Source organism: Gymnoscopelus microlampas, assembly GCF_963454915.1.
Source record: "Gymnoscopelus microlampas genome assembly, chromosome: 18".
NCBI lineage: Eukaryota > Metazoa > Chordata > Actinopteri > Myctophiformes > Myctophidae > Gymnoscopelus > Gymnoscopelus microlampas.
The window spans coordinates 43,186,988-43,194,200 of record NC_139955.1 but is presented as its reverse complement, the minus strand read 5'-3'; the positions used below and the strand labels follow the sequence as shown (position 1 = coordinate 43,194,200).

Sequence of the window (7,213 nt, the reverse complement as noted above, 5' to 3'; positions counted from 1 at the left end):
ATGAGCAGGCAAAATTTGAACTGGAATACTATAAAAAATAAAGCTTAAAAATTGGTACTTTCTCCTGATTGGCTGAGATTTTGACACCTACCGGAAAATGTATTTTCTGTTTATTAAAGAGCTGGAGAGACGGGGAGACTCCTGTTACTGAACAAACACTCTATAGCAATGATTACTATCAGAATATAGTGCTTTAACCTTTTAACAAAATACTTTTTGTTTTAACCAAAAAATATCACTTACCCTACCTTTAAGACCTGAGGCGAGACATTCTTAAAAATGTTTTCTAAATCCTAACAGTTTTTTGAAAAAAATAGGCTATTTTCAAATATCCTATGTATAAAATAGGCCTAAAGTGGTTAACGTGTGTTTCATTATAAAAAATGACACAGATTGAATGGGTTAATGGTAGGCTATAGATCGTTTATATCTGAAAAGTAACTAGTAACTAAAGTTTTCAAGTAAATGTAGTGGAGTAAAAGTACAATATTTGCCTCTGAGATGTAGTGGAGTAGAAGTAAAAGTATTGGAAATTGGAAATACTCAAGTAAAGTACAAATACCTCAAAATTGTACTTAAGTACAGTACTTAGTTACTTTCCATCACTAAAGCTACATTACCACCCAGGCCAGGCATTAGAGGTCCAGGTGGTGCATCAGTCTGTCCAAGTCGTAGGTCAGGGCAGCCGATGATGCAGCCGATGCTGGACATAGAGAGCAACGGCCAATTCAATTATTACAGAGCCAAATCACATTAAGTTATCACAAGACACTTTACATAGAACAGGGGTCTTCAACGTTTTTCAGGCCAAGGACCCCTAGAGAGATGGAGTAGGGACCCCCACTACATATTGTATACAATTGTGTTGCAGATTAAACTTTTTCATAGATGTCATAGATAGCTTCATATTCGACAGCTTGTTTATTTGTTTACACACTATCTTTTCTATCAATATGTTCATGTTAATGAGTATTTTCAGAAATGTAACCATTTAAACCTTCAATTAGTAAACTTGACTGTTGGCTCTGTAAAGGAAATTGTAAGGTCAGTTTCAGGGCACATCCTGTGGACATAGAAGGACACATTATTGTCACTCACACATTCAGTGGGACACCAGCTTTCAGCCAGAAGTGGTTGCAAGTCACACAGACCTTGTATGGCTGAGAAGGCCTCTGTCAAAAAGGCCTCCATTGACATTGATTGGTGGATTTTGAACTTTACTGACCCCTCACCTTTAAACCAGCACCCCCCCCCCTCTCTCTCGCTTTCTCCCACAAACACACACACACACACACACACACACACACACACACACACACACACACACACACACACACACACACACACACACACACACACACACACACACACACACACACACGCACGCACCTATAGTGCATTAATAAAGCAAGTCATCCTGCATTTGAGGAGTGTGCGCTCCCTTCTTTTGAATATTACCTCTTATACAGTATATATGTATAGAGAGAGAGAGAGAGAGAGAGAGAGAGAGAGAGAGAGAGAGAGAGAGAGAGAGAGAATGTATACATGTATATTATCACTGACTTACACCACCTTAAAAGCTGATCTGCTATGAACACTTGCTCTTGGGATGAACGGGAACTTGAGTCTTTTCCATGTATCCAGTGGTTGTCAGCATCTGTCACTCGAGGGGCGTGGCTCAAATTCTTTCCACAAGTAGTAGTGAGTCAGGCTGTCCATGACGCTGCTGCTGCAGTGAGTCAAATCCTCAGTGTTCATTTAGCTCTGAGAGTGTGCAAAATAGAACCTAAGGGTCCATTTGGTTACATCTACACACTCTCAGAGTCACAGACCTGTAAGGGTTCATTGGGAACGCCCCGAGTTATACTGTATATAAACTGATGATGTTACGGTGTATATTTGACTTTTATTGCGGTGTGAGTGGCAGTACTATTTTCACAAGATGAATCAGGTTATTGTTTTCCACACCAGGTCATTAATGTACATGTGAGTGAGGGCTGGGCAAGAGTTGAATAAAGCAGAAACCACATTTCTGTATTCAAATGAATGTCATTAGACTTTAGATGGAACAACATATTTTGAGATGGGGGTCGGCGGCCAAATACATATCATTTTGGGGGTCCTTGACATGAAAAAGTTTGAGGACCACTGATATAGTAACACAAGATTTTTTCAAAAAGAAGACATTTTGTAGAATCGGCCTCAGGTCTTAATGGAACTAATCGATTACAAAAAATCTAAAAAACTTTAGATCAAAAATACCATCCGTGTCCACCTCTCTACAGTTAGCTTTGAGATTGAACTTCCACATTTCCATGGATATGGATGTATGGAATAGCATTTGTGCCAGTGTTGTAGAACATGTCATTTAAGTCAATTACATTTTATTATAGTGCCAAATCACAATCTGTCTAAAAGATCACTATTCACCCTATCAATAAACTCCCCTCACTCAAGAACAAGACCCCAAGAGATACTTGAACTCCTTCACTTTGTGTTTAATGTGCCATCGACAAAAACAAAACCCACTCAACATTACGTCGACGTTCAAAAACTCTGCTTTAATTTGGATGATTTGATGATGTCATGTTCACAGGACTTGATGCTTCTGTTCTCTCCAGTAACTCTCCCTCACAGACACACAAAGGACAGCCAGGAATGGGCTGAACGATCAGTTTCAAACACTGATTTTCAGAAATAAAGCTAAAAGAGATTTAATTTCATTCATTTTAAACGTTGTATCTAGATTTTGCCATTGCACATACACTGACATAATGTAAAGGACAGTTACATGAGTTTTCATCTTGTGTTTTACATTTACCCTTCAAACCAATACAGTAGATGGCGCTATAAGCCAGCTTGATTGTTAGCTCACTGCAGGCGCTGGCCAAGCGTTTGGAAGAGCAGGCAAGTACTAGCCACATTGTCTGGCGAATTAACCCATTGAGACCTGAAGCCAATTCTACATGTCTCCTAAATCTCAACAGTATTCTGAAAAACGTATGTTTCTATATCAGTGGTGCTCAGCTTAATCTTTTTCATGTCAAGGGCATTTGGCCGCGGACCCCCATCAAAATATTTTGTTCCAGGGACCCCCCAGAAGCAAAGATTTGAGTTAAAAATGTTCGCTTTAAATATATATATATATTCAAAGATTTGCACACATTTTCACTATTTATGGATATTCAGAAACGGAACCAAATGGACCATTTGTACACCATCAGAGGATTTTACTGCAGATTGGGCCAGGGTCCCCTTAAAAGATTGTATCAAATGGGGGTCTGTGGGCCTAATGCATATCATACCTGGAGTAAAAAGGTTGAGGATGAGTGTTCTTAAAGCAGTGCTTCTCAAACGTTTTTCCATGTCAAGGATCCACAAATGAATATGTATTTGGCCGCAGACCCCCCATCTGGAGATATTTTGTGCCAGGGACCCCCTTACTGGATTTGTGTTGGAGATTATTATTTTTTATTTTTTCAAGGAATTGTGAGCTTGTAGATTGGCTAATTTCAAATAGCCGATGTATATAGGTTTAAAGTGCTTACATTGATTTTGGTGCTATTTTAACTAATTTAGCTGGGGACCCCCAAAATGTGGACTGCCATGACCCCATCCAATAAAGGATGTGACGTTTCTTTCAAAACTGTACATAGTGTTTGTATTTGTTGATGACATGTATTACTGTGTTAATGTGTTATGCTATGTTGATGAACTGGAAACAAGTCCTCGGGACTTGTTTGTGTTATCCTTTTAGCCTTACTGTACTACAGCACATGCCATTTACATTTCTGACTAATAAAGTAATAAATAAAATAATAAAAACTCAGCCGCTATTTTTGAAGAACAAATTGACAAAGTAGTCAATGAGTACTTTTACTTTTAACAGAAATATTGCTACTTTTACTTAATCCTTACTTTTTCCCCACCACTGTAGACCTCATTCATTCTCATCAAACCCTTCACTATATAAAAAACTATTTTTGACTTTGCACCATTATTCTGCACACTCCTCTCAGTCGTTTGTACAACGGTTTGCCTAAGAAGAGTGGAAAGTGCCATTACAAAATGCTGTTTAAATTGGCCGCAAAAAAAATTGTACCACATGTAGCAGAAATACTCATTGTGTTATTCATGTTGATTTGGTCCCATCAGTTACCACTCCCCACATCTGCTGAAGGCAGCGATATCAACCCCCATTGTCTCAAACACGTGTAATAATAATAATAATAATAATAATAATAATAATAATAATAATAATTTGGTCCCCACTTGGGGTGTTTTTTTGTCACTGTATATTTGCACATAATGTGAAATTCGTCTTCTGCATTTACTCATAACATAATCACTAGGAGCAGTGAGCAGCCATTCTACGACGCTCGGGGAGCAATTAGGAGTTAAGAGTCTTGCTCAGGGATCGTGGGATCGTACCTGGGAGAACCAGGGCCTCTGGGACAACCAGGCGGGCTCGCTAACCACTCAGCTATGGCTGTGCGCCTCTCACACCAGCAAGTCTCGCAAACCACCAGCGCCTGCGTTGTTGTGAAGTGATTTAAAAGTCAGAGATTTAATAGTTTGCGAAATTTGCTGGTGAAAAAGACATACATGTGTCTTAACCCTTTCAGACCTGGAACGCGTCTGTGTCACTTTAGATTTCTTTTGCTATTTTTGAAAAATCTTGAAAAAGATATATGTTTTGATTTTTTTCTTAAAGTGTTTCTTACATTTTTTTAAGAATCGCCTCAGGTCTTAATGGGTTAAACAGTTGGAGACAGACATCTCTTTTAAATGGAAAGCAAAACAGACACACACACACACACACACACACACACACACACACACACACAAAGAAGCACATCAGAGCTGTGTCTTTTAACAGTCCGGGGCCCAAACTCGGCAAATTTAGTCTCTGGCCTTAGGGGTACATACATGGGATCAATATGATATATTAGCACTTGTGGCTCCCAACCAATAGTTGAAGAGCTGCATTTGACAGGACAAAGAAAAAAAACAAAAAGACATGACGTGAAATATATATATATATTTTTTTTTCCCAAGCTTATTTGTTTCAGAATGTCTTCATTATGACAGAAGGTTAGGTTGGATTCTGAACACCACTTTATACTGAACAAGTAACAAACCACAGGTACCTGACAAGTATAACGGAACCACCCCAGGTGATGAGCAGTAAGAAGGGATACTATGTAATTGTACGCAGGCTTGTTGCGATTCTGTCTTGGTCCATATTTTCTGGGTCATGGAATACGATACGCTTCTCGTTGTGCAGGAAAGACCCGTTTATTCATCCTAGGATTTCTCTGACCTGGCGGAATTTTGTGAATGCATAACGGCTCATTTAGACTGGCTTCTGTAATGTGGAACTTTTTGTTGACCATTGACAGCCAAATGTATACCCTGTTATCTTCTAATAGATCAGTGGTTCTCTAAGTGGGGTCCAGCGACCCTCAGGGTTCCAAATGGACCCTTTACAGCCTTGGTTCTCAAAGTGGGGTCCTTGAGGGGGTTCCAGGGGGTACCCAGCAAAATGTGTAAATATAGCATCAGAATAATTTTAACCTTTTATACTTTGGCTATTCAAAAATAGCAGATATACAAGCGTGCCGATCTGCTATTTTTGAAAAATCTTGAAAATGTGTGCAAATCTTTGAATATATGTTTTTTAAAGCGAACATTTCTAACTCAAATCTTTGCTTCTGGGGGGTCCCTGGAACAAAATATTTTTTGATGGGGGTCCGCGGCCAAATACATATAATTTTGGGGGTCCTTGACATGAAAAAGTTTGAGAACTACTGCTTTACAGGTCTGTAACTCTTGGCAGTTATGGGGGGGGGGGGTACTTAATAATTAACAAGTTTGAGAAGCATTTCACAGACAATGAGACTACATTCCAACACAAGGCCAAACAAGACAGCATGCCGGCTAATCATAGTATCATTATTTTTTTTTACCAAACTGCAGAAAAATAAAACCCTGCTTTAATGACATAATGCTTTCAGATGTATCCCTCATTCAATGAGGCGGTTCCTTTATTTTGGCAAATTACCTGCAATCGGTCTCACTATTTGTACCAGCAGTAAACTTCCACTTCAGACCATTTCAGAGCCTTGCCTTTTCTCCTTTGGCCTAATTTATACTTCCTCAAATGATGGTGTAGCTGGAAGATAATAGCTTATTTCTACCTGTAGTGTAGTGTGTTTTTTCTTTCGTTTCGTTTTTTTGACAAAGTATAAATCAGACCTTTTTTAATTTCTTTTTTTCCCCCTTTCCTCTGAACTGCCATTTTCCTCACCTCCTTACTTTGACGTTTTAGGAAGGAAATAAATATTCATTTTACTCTGTCCTCTCCCGCTGGTGTCCCGAGAGATATCATTTTCCTCTTCAAGTGTTGGTGAAAATATGTTTTACCTTTTGCTACTTTTTTTCTTCTTCTTATCTTAAAAGAACAAAACAAAAAAAAAAAACCTGCTAGCTTTCCTCATTAAAATGAACACATGTATGTTCCTCGTTAAACTCGATACACACTTCCAAGGGAAGGGAAGGGGGAGCAACAACAAGCGTCAACAAGCTAGCCGGCGGCAGCCCACAGTAACGTTCTGTTGTAAACAATGCTAACAATCGTTTTAGTACAGCCGAGAAGATGAACGTGGAGACTTTTCTCCCCTCGTGAAGACAATTAAGCTGCAACAAAAAGTGAGCCGTGACAACGCTCATGGGGAGACAGGGAACGGGAGACATTAGATTCACTGGGGGGGGGCAGAAGGTTTCTTTTCCCTTGAAACGTTTAGAGATTAGAGATGCACAAAGTAAAAAGGAACAGAGTTCCAGAGAGAGAGTTCAGTTAACAGACAAGGAAAAGAAACGTGTCCTTTGATCGGGGACTTTTGAGATTTCACGGAGAATCTGTGAATCTTACAGATCACTAATAGGAGCTTCCTTTTAGGGGGGGCAACAGTTAACCCATTAAGACCTGGAACGCATCTGTGTCATTTTTTGATTTGAGCTAAAAAGCATTATTTTACACTTTGGCTATTCAAAAATAGCAGATCTACAGCACGTAAACGAACACAAACAAAGTTGATTCAGACAATATAGAACATCACCAAACCCAGTACTGTTTGTTTTTTTAATAAAAATGTTAACTTCCTGCTGATTTTACTATTTGAAGATCCGGATCCGGATCCGCAAATCTTAG

The 7,213-nt window shown here is 39.1% G+C and overlaps 1 long non-coding RNA gene across 1 annotated transcript; it reads right to left on the bottom strand.

Annotated features, from left to right (window-relative positions):
* Positions 1-4,551: 4,551 nt before the first annotated feature.
* Positions 4,552-7,213, bottom strand: LOC311033791. Its single transcript, XR_014599544.1, has 2 exons — positions 4,764-7,213; positions 4,552-4,618 (listed from the first exon to the last, which is right to left on the bottom strand). It is a non-coding gene; the product is annotated as an uncharacterized lncRNA (long non-coding RNA).